Below are 10,000 nucleotides of genomic sequence, written 5' to 3'. Positions count from 1 at the left end.
CACGTGCTGTCGACTGCGACGAAGTTAAGCGTTCATTTGACTTTGTACATAGTACAGACGAAGTACGACGTTTTCGAAGTACGGCACTCAAAATCGTGATTTTCTTGTACGACGTTTATTTGCACGTGCTGCCGACTGCGACGGAGTACAGCGTTCAATTGACTTTGTGCATAGTACAGACGAAGTACGACGTTTGCGAAGTACGGCACTCAAAATCATGATTTTCTTGTAAGACGTTTATTTGCAGTTGCTTCCGACTGCGACGAAGTACAGCGTTCAATTGACTTTGTACATAGTACAGACGAAGTACGACGTTTGCGAAGTACGGCACTCAAAATCATGATTTTCTTGTAAGACGTTTATTTGCAGTTGCTTCCGACTGCGACGAAGTACAGCGTTCAATTGACTTTGTACATAGTACAGACGAAGTACGACGTTTGCGAAGTACGGCACTCAAAATCATGATTTTCTTGTAAGACGTTTACTTGCAGTTGCTTCCGACTGCGACGAAGTACAGCGTTCAATTGACTTTGTACATAGTACAGACGAAGTACGACGTTTGCGAAGTACGGCACTCAAAATCGTGATTTTCATGTACGACGTTTATTTGCACGTCCTGCCGACTGCGACGGAGTACAGCGTTCAATTGACTTTGTACATAGTACAGACGAAGTACGACGTTTGCGAAGTACGGCACTCAAAATCGTGATTTTCTTGTACGACGTTTATTTGCACGTGCTGTCGACTGCGACGAAGTTAAGCGTTCATTTGACTTTGTACATAGTACAGACGAAGTACGACGTTTTCGAAGTACGGCACTCAAAATCGTGATTTTCTTGTACGACGTTTATTTGCACGTGCTGCCGACTGCGACGGAGTACAGCGTTCAATTGACTTTGTGCATAGTACAGACGAAGTACGACGTTTGCGAAGTACGGCACTCAAAATCGTGATTTTCATGTACGACGTTTATTTGCACGTCCTGCCGACTGCGACGGAGTACAGCGTTCAATTGACTTTGTACATAGTACAGACGAAGTACGACGTTTGCGAAGTACGGCACTCAAAATCGTGATTTTCTTGTACGACGTTTATTTGCACGTGCTGTCGACTGCGACGAAGTTAAGCGTTCATTTGACTTTGTACATAGTACAGACGAAGTACGACGTTTTCGAAGTACGGCACTCAAAATCGTGATTTTCTTGTACGACGTTTATTTGCACGTGCTGCCGACTGCGACGGAGTACAGCGTTCAATTGACTTTGTGCATAGTACAGACGAAGTACGACGTTTGCGAAGTACGGCACTCAAAATCATGATTTTCTTGTAAGACGTTTATTTGCAGTTGCTTCCGACTGCGACGAAGTACAGCGTTCAATTGACTTTGTACATAGTACAGACGAAGTACGACGTTTGCGAAGTACGGCACTCAAAATCATGATTTTCTTGTAAGACGTTTATTTGCAGTTGCTTCCGACTGCGACGAAGTACAGCGTTCAATTGACTTTGTACATAGTACAGACGAAGTACGACGTTTGCGAAGTACGGCACTCAAAATCATGATTTTCTTGTAAGACGTTTACTTGCAGTTGCTTCCGACTGCGACGAAGTACAGCGTTCAATTGACTTTGTACATAGTACAGACGAAGTACGACGTTTGCGAAGTACGGCACTCAAAATCGTGATTTTCATGTACGACGTTTATTTGCACGTCCTGCCGACTGCGACGGAGTACAGCGTTCAATTGACTTTGTACATAGTACAGACGAAGTACGACGTTTGCGAAGTACGGCACTCAAAATCGTGATTTTCTTGTACGACGTTTATTTGCACGTGCTGTCGACTGCGACGAAGTTAAGCGTTCATTTGACTTTGTACATAGTACAGACGAAGTACGACGTTTTCGAAGTACGGCACTCAAAATCGTGATTTTCTTGTACGACGTTTATTTGCACGTGCTGCCGACTGCGACGGAGTACAGCGTTCAATTGACTTTGTGCATAGTACAGACGAAGTACGACGTTTGCGAAGTACGGCACTCAAAATCATGATTTTCTTGTAAGACGTTTATTTGCAGTTGCTTCCGACTGCGACGAAGTACAGCGTTCAATTGACTTTGTACATAGTACAGACGAAGTACGACGTTTGCGAAGTACGGCACTCAAAATCATGATTTTCTTGTAAGACGTTTATTTGCAGTTGCTTCCGACTGCGACGAAGTACAGCGTTCAATTGACTTTGTACATAGTACAGACGAAGTACGACGTTTGCGAAGTACGGCACTCAAAATCATGATTTTCTTGTAAGACGTTTACTTGCAGTTGCTTCCGACTGCGACGAAGTACAGCGTTCAATTGACTTTGTACATAGTACAGACGAAGTACGACGTTTGCGAAGTACGGCACTCAAAATCATGATTTTCTTGTACGACGTTTATTTGCACTTGCTGTCGACTGCGACGAGGTTTAGCGTTCACTTGACTTTGTACATAGTATAGACGAAGTACGACGTTTGCGAAGTACGGCACTCAAAATCGTGATTTTCTTGTACGACGTTTATTCGCACGTGCTGCCGACTGCGACGAAATGCAGCGTTCATAGTACAAACGAAGTACGACGTTCACAAAGTGATGAAGTAAAACGTAAACAATAAATAATAATAATGCAACCCACAATACACTAATTGTGTATTAAAATTGCATAACCTACACGAAGTACGACGTTCAAGAATACTAAAGAATTTTATTTGTGTTGTATATAATGAAAAAACAGCAAATTTTTTTGCAAATTACGTATCTGTAAATAAATGTAAACATTTAGCAACTAATCAAAATTGTTTTTTTTGCCTAGATATTAAAGTAAAACATAAAAATACATTAAATTTATAAAATGCAACCCGCAGCACACTAGATGTGCATTAATATTGCATAACCTTCACGAAGTACGACGTCCAAAAATATTAATTTTTTTTTATATTGAGGTTAAAAGTGAGAAAACATAAATTAATAATAATGCAACCTGCAATACACTTAATATGTACTGATCTTGCATAACCTTCACGAAGTACTACGTTCAAATATAAATTAATATTATTGTGACCCGCAATACACTAAATTTGTATCAATATTGCATAACCTACACGAAGTACGACGTTCAAGAATATTAAAGAATTTTATTTGTGTTGTATATAATAAAAAAACAGCAAATTTTTTTGCAAATTACGTATCTGTAAATAAATGTAAACATTCAGCAACTAATCAAAAGTGTTTTTTTGCCTAGACATTAAAGTAAATCATAAGAATACATTAAATTTATAAAATGCAACCCGCAGCACAACAGATGTGCATCAATATTGCATAACTGTTACGAAGTACGACGTCCAAAAATATTAAATTTTTTTTTATATGAAGGTAAAAAGTGAGAAAACATAAATTAATAATAATGCAACCTGCAATACACTTAATGTGTACTGATGTTGCATAACCTTCACGAAGTACTACGTTCAAATATAAATTAATATTATTGCGACCCGCAATACACTAAATTTGTATCAATATTGCATAACTTACACGAAGTACGACGTTTGAAAATATTAAATGTTTTATTTGTAGTTTGCATATAATAAAAAAAAAAACAAATTTTTATGTAAATTACGTATCTATAAATAAACGTACACATTTAACAATTAAATAAACATAGTATTTTGGCCTAGATATTAAATTAAAACATAAAAATGCATAATATTTATTAAAATGCAACTTGCAATACACCAAATGTGTATTAATATTGCATAACCTTTACGAAGTACGACGTTCACGAAGTACGTCGTTTACGAAGTGCGACGTTTACGAAGTGCGACGTTCACGAAGTACGTCGTTTACGAAGTGCGACGTTCACGAAGTACGTCGTTTACGAAGTGCGACGTTCGCGAAGTACGACGTCTACACATTAGGGCACTCAAAATTATTGTTACGTTGTACGACATTCAGACGTTCCAACTGCGACTAACTACAGCATTCATTTGACTTTGCACATACGACGAACGAAGTACGACGTTTACGAAGTACGGCGCTTAAAATAATTTTGTTTTTATTAATTAATTATTTTTTTTAAAACAAACGTTTTTATAATTAAATTTTATAATGGTTTAAATATAAAATATGACTTTTTAATATTATCAATATTTAAAATATTTTCTCCCTTTTGTGTGTATGCCTTATAGTTATAGAGCTGTGCGCTTCGGTAGACGTCGCCTGTGGAGCTATGTCAGTGGAGCGGTGCGCACATCCAATACCGAGCGGCTGCCTCGATCGGTGTCGCGCTGGTATACATATGGTAGTGGTGTGTGTCGATGCGTTGAGTGAGGCGATATGAACGGTGTAACGGTTTAGTCGAAGTTTATCATAAATGACGACGACAAAACGACCGATTATGTATACGTTCTGCATTTGCTTCCAATTTATCGACGTTTATCGCACATTTCCGCTATCGAATTCGAATAGGGCTTTGCTTGCGAGATTGCTTTATTTTGTGATTTTGTGGCTCGCCCAGTTCCCCACAGCGAGATTGCGGATGCGGCAAAACGTATTCTCTTACGTTGGCGGTCCTTATGCAATCAAACTTTGTTGAACTAACAAATGTTTGTGATTTAAACAAACAAAAATAATAAATGCGTCAACTCTCTAATATCCGAGCGAGAATATTTATATAATATTCGTAACGTTTATGGATTCGAAAGAATTTCATAAATTCACGTCGCATTCAATCTTGCGAAGAGTGAAGAGAATGTTTGAACTTTTAAATCGGCAAAGGTAAAAAATAATATTATAAATATTATTATTATGCCTTTATTGACCGATATATGTGTTGTGGTGTTTAACGACTACGACGACGATGATGACGATACATTTATCTCTATATCGTACGAAGAAAAGAAGAAACAGCGTGGCGTTACTTTCTTATATGTTAGATTGTTTCGCACAAACGCGCATATTCTTCATCTTTATAAACGATGATGATGAGTATTTTATTCTCTCGTCTGTCTCAAAAAACACAAAAACACAGTTCCCTGGTTGATCCTGCCAGTAGTCATATGCTTGTCTCAAAGATTAAGCCATGCATGTCTCAGTACAAGCCAAATTAAGGTGAAACCGCGAAAGGCTCATTAAATCAGTTATGGTTCCTTAGATCGTACCCACATTTACTTGGATAACTGTGGTAATTCTAGAGCTAATACATGCAAACAGAGCTCCGACCGGAGACGGAAGGAGCGCTTTTATTAGATCAAAACCAATCGGTGGCGGTTTCGCCGTCATCGTACAACTTGGTGAATCTGAATAACTTTACGCTGATCGCACGGTCTCGCACCGGCGACGCATCTTTCAAATGTCTGCCTTATCAACTGTCGATGGTAGGTTCTGCGCCTACCATGGTTGTAACGGGTAACGGGGAATCAGGGTTCGATTCCGGAGAGGGAGCCTGAGAAACGGCTACCACATCCAAGGAAGGCAGCAGGCGCGCAAATTACCCACTCCCGGCACGGGGAGGTAGTGACGAAAAATAACGATACGGGACTCATCCGAGGCCCCGTAATCGGAATGAGTACACTCTAAACCCTTTAACGAGGATCAATTGGAGGGCAAGTCTGGTGCCAGCAGCCGCGGTAATTCCAGCTCCAATAGCGTATATTAAAGTTGTTGCGGTTAAAAAGCTCGTAGTCGAATTTGTGTCCCGCGCCGCCGGTTCATCGTTCGCGGTGTTAACTGGCGTTTCGCGGGACGTCCTGCCGGTGGGCTTAGCTCGAGAGGGCGGCCCAACTCAATCCCGCCGCGGTGCTCTTCATTGAGTGTCGAGGTGGGCCGGCACGTTTACTTTGAACAAATTAGAGTGCTTAAAGCAGGCTAAAACTTCGCCTGAATACTGTGTGCATGGAATAATGGAATAGGACCTCGGTTCTATTTTGTTGGTTTTCGGAACCCCGAGGTAATGATTAATAGGAACGGATGGGGGCATTCGTATTGCGACGTTAGAGGTGAAATTCTTGGATCGTCGCAAGACGGACAGAAGCGAAAGCATTTGCCAAAAACGCTTTCATTGATCAAGAACGAAAGTTAGAGGTTCGAAGGCGATCAGATACCGCCCTAGTTCTAACCATAAACGATGCCAGCTAGCGATCCGCCGACGTTCCTCCGATGACTCGGCGGGCAGCTTCCGGGAAACCAAAGCTTTTGGGTTCCGGGGGAAGTATGGTTGCAAAGCTGAAACTTAAAGGAATTGACGGAAGGGCACCACCAGGAGTGGAGCCTGCGGCTTAATTTGACTCAACACGGGAAACCTCACCAGGCCCGGACACCGGAAGGATTGACAGATTGAGAGCTCTTTCTTGATTCGGTGGGTGGTGGTGCATGGCCGTTCTTAGTTGGTGGAGCGATTTGTCTGGTTAATTCCGATAACGAACGAGACTCTAGCCTGCTAAATAGGCGTATTTCGACATCCCAAATGCCGGCTGGAGCCGGGTTCGCCCGGTCTCTATGTGCGGTTTTTACTGTCGGCGTACAAACAATTCTTCTTAGAGGGACAGGCGGCTTCTAGCCGCACGAGATTGAGCAATAACAGGTCTGTGATGCCCTTAGATGTTCTGGGCCGCACGCGCGCTACACTGAAGGAATCAGCGTGTCCTCCCTGACCGAGCGGTCCGGGTAACCCGCTGAACCTCCTTCGTGCTAGGGATTGGGGCTTGCAATTGTTCCCCATGAACGAGGAATTCCCAGTAAGCGCGAGTCATAAGCTCGCGTTGATTACGTCCCTGCCCTTTGTACACACCGCCCGTCGCTACTACCGATTGAATGATTTAGTGAGGTCTTCGGACCGGTGCGCGGTGGCGTTTCGACGTTGCCGATGTTGCTGGGAAGATGACCAAACTTGATCATTTAGAGGAAGTAAAAGTCGTAACAAGGTTTCCGTAGGTGAACCTGCGGAAGGATCATTAACGTGTAAATGTTGTTGTTTAGTTGTCACACATACACACACATTTTGTCTGTGCTGATCAACAAAAAACACACATACATACACTATTCGTATGATGATCAATTCTCATACAAAATTCTTTATTATGCGTCGAACGGAAAAGCAACAACGGGTCGTCTTGCATTAAGCGGATCTGTTGTTACGTTTTTCGATTTATTTTATAAATCGATTGTAAACGTGCCGTAAACGACGTTTTCAAAGAATTTTTTCGAACATTAACACGAATCAATATTGTCGAAAGATGGTTATGTGCTAACGTTTTATTATTGCTTTCGCAGTGCCGGTCTTAGCGTATTTCCATCATCGTATTCGCTTCGAAAAAAAGTACTAATACACAGTGGTGGTGTATAATTAATGTGCAAGAGATGTTGTTGTTGTTGTTGTAGTATTTGTATATGGTTGGAGTTATTTATAATAACAAACAAGAATGAATGAATGAATAATAATGGTGTCTGCCAATACGATCGTACTTTATGTACACGACTAAAACTTTATACATACAAACCATAATAATAAATAAACTCGAAACAACCAACAACAAAATTAATACGCTACTGTACATACAAATACACATTTATACATACCATCATTTTACTTAACCGATGGTGAGTGATGTTTGAAAAATAAACGCTTAGGCTTACGGTTTTGTAAGCCAGTCTTTGCGTATTTTCTTCATCGTATTCGCTTCGGAAAAAAGAAAATAAAGATGGTGTATAATTAATGTGTAAAAGAGATGTTGTAGTTGTAATTTAATTTGTAAATGGTTGGAGTTTATTAATAAATAAAAGGGGCTGTCTATTCGTCTGTACTTTATGTACAAGACTAAAACTTTATACATACAAACCATAATAATAAATAAACTCGAAACAACCAACAACAAAATTAATACGCTACTGTACATACAAATACACATTTATACATACCATCATTTTACTTAACCGATGGTGAGTGATGTTTGAAAAATAAACGCTTAGGCTTACGGTTTTGTAAGCCAGTCTTTGCGTATTTTCTTCATCGTATTCGCTTCGGAAAAAAGAAAATAAAGATGGTGTATAATTAATGTGTAAAAGAGATGTTGTAGTTGTAATTCAATTTGTAAATGGTTGGAGTTTATTAATAAATAAAAGGGGCTGTCTATTCGTCTGTACTTTATGTACAAGACTACAAAAACGTTTTATAACAATAAAAAGCTCGAAACAACCAATAACAAAATATACTACTACTATACTACTATACATACAAACGCACATTTATAAATACATAAAATCAATTTACTTTATCGATAGTGAGTGATGTTTGGAAAAAAACGCTTAGGCTTACGGTTTTCGGGTACCTGGGTTCCGCATGCGTCGAAGTAATAATTTACTTTAACGACGCGACGAACCGTAGGAATCTAAATAAAAAAGTTTATTAACTTTTTTAGATTCTGTGGGTTTTAAATGATATACGCCCGACTGACGAAGGAACGTTTTGCACTGCCTGTGCTTTTCTTTTGATTCGTTTTTATGTCGACGGACGTTCTTAGAATGCCCACCAAACGACGTATCACACAAAACACCCTACAATTGTATTGTTTGGTAAATATTGTTGTGATTAAGTTTGCAGCTGTGGCGTTTGTTTGAAGAAAACGTCTGGTTTTTCGACATATTTTCTATTTAATAAATATACATAATGCTTATCGCAAAAGGAGCAGAGTTTTATAGACAAAGTTGATAGAGAAAAAAAACCTAATAGATATATATATACGTATTTATAAAACGTTAATATCATCGGGTTATTCTTTATGTAAACTTAAACTATAACTGCATACTCTTTTCGATAAGTAGAAACAAATGCCACTTTAATTAAATAAAATATTATAAAATATAACGCCGAACGTTTCTTTCGATTGGTCCGTTTCTCACATATACATCACAATTGTAATAACCTTAAGTAGTTATTTTTGTTGTTGTGTGATGATGAAACGATTTCGATGTGGAACGGTGCGTTATGTAATAATATTTTAAATTTGTTTGAAAAGATTACCCTGAACGGTGGATCACTTGGCTCGTGGGTCGATGAAGAACGCAGCTAATTGCGCGTCAACTTGTGAACTGCAGGACACATGAACATCGACATTTCGAACGCACATTGCGGTCCTCGGATATACTGTTCCCGGACCACTCCTGGCTGAGGGTCGTGTCAATTTCAAAGACTGCTCGGTTTTTGTCTTAAACACAGCGCACAATGTTGTGTAGACAATTACGTCGGAGCGTGTTGGGTGCAAATATGACGCGTTACTATAATTGTTAATTGATTGTCGGTTGTCATAATAAAATATTATGCAACGTAGACAACAATAAAAACAATATAAAAAAATAACGCGGCATCCTAAAACGCAATAGCGGCTGACATTCTTATTAGTTTGTTGGTACAAGTTGGTTTAGACGTAGCACGTCCGATATTAAAAAGCAGCCACAACGCTTAAATTTCGAACGAAGCGATCGTCGTGTCCGAGACGTTAAAGTTGTTTATATGCATATTTTATGCACTATAATTAACAACAACAACATTCTCGCAACGACGTCAGATCGATGTTTGAAATTGTTTGGAGGCAGCCATATAAACGGAATACGTGTAATTATCGTCTGACAAAATAAAGGCAAATTTATATTTGCGACCTCAGAGCAGGTGAGACTACCCGCTGAATTTAAGCATATTATTAAGCGGAGGAAAAGAAACTAACTAGGATTTCCTTAGTAGCGGCGAGCGAACAGGAAAAAGCCCAGCACTGAATCCCGCGGCCGAAACCGGACGCCGGGAAATGTGGTGTTAGGGAGGATCCGTCATCCCGAGATTGTGCGACGCGTCCAAGTCCATCTTGAACGGGGCCACAGCCCATAGAGGGTGCCAGGCCCGTAGTGACCGTTGCCGATAACGGGAGGATCTCTCCTCAGAGTCGGGTTGCTTGAGAGTGCAGCCCTAAGTGGGTGGTA

The 10,000-nt window shown here is 40.0% G+C and overlaps 3 non-coding genes across 3 annotated transcripts in view; all 3 read left to right on the top strand.

Annotated features, from left to right (window-relative positions):
* Window positions 1–5,064: 5,064 nt before the first annotated feature.
* Window positions 5,065–6,987, top strand: LOC135267685 (small subunit ribosomal RNA). The gene has a single exon (XR_010336074.1). It is a non-coding gene; the product is annotated as a small subunit ribosomal RNA (ribosomal RNA).
* A 2,060-nt stretch (window positions 6,988–9,047) lies between these two features.
* Window positions 9,048–9,204, top strand: LOC135267678 (5.8S ribosomal RNA). The gene has a single exon (XR_010336066.1). It is a non-coding gene; the product is annotated as a 5.8S ribosomal RNA (ribosomal RNA).
* Window positions 9,205–9,681: 477 nt separating this feature from the next.
* The window catches only part of LOC135267681 (large subunit ribosomal RNA), a 4,037-nt gene continuing 3,718 nt past the window's right edge, over window positions 9,682–10,000 (top strand). The window contains exon 1 of the ribosomal RNA XR_010336070.1: window positions 9,682–10,000. This exon is cut by the window's right edge and continues 3,718 nt beyond it. This is a non-coding gene — a ribosomal RNA (large subunit ribosomal RNA).

The sequence above is a fragment of the Tribolium castaneum genome, unplaced genomic scaffold (genome assembly GCF_031307605.1).
Source record: "Tribolium castaneum strain GA2 unplaced genomic scaffold, icTriCast1.1 ptg000077l, whole genome shotgun sequence".
In the NCBI taxonomy this organism is placed as follows: domain Eukaryota; kingdom Metazoa; phylum Arthropoda; class Insecta; order Coleoptera; family Tenebrionidae; genus Tribolium; species Tribolium castaneum.
Note: the sequence above shows the minus strand (reverse complement) of the source record. Positions and strands in the feature narration are given on the sequence as shown.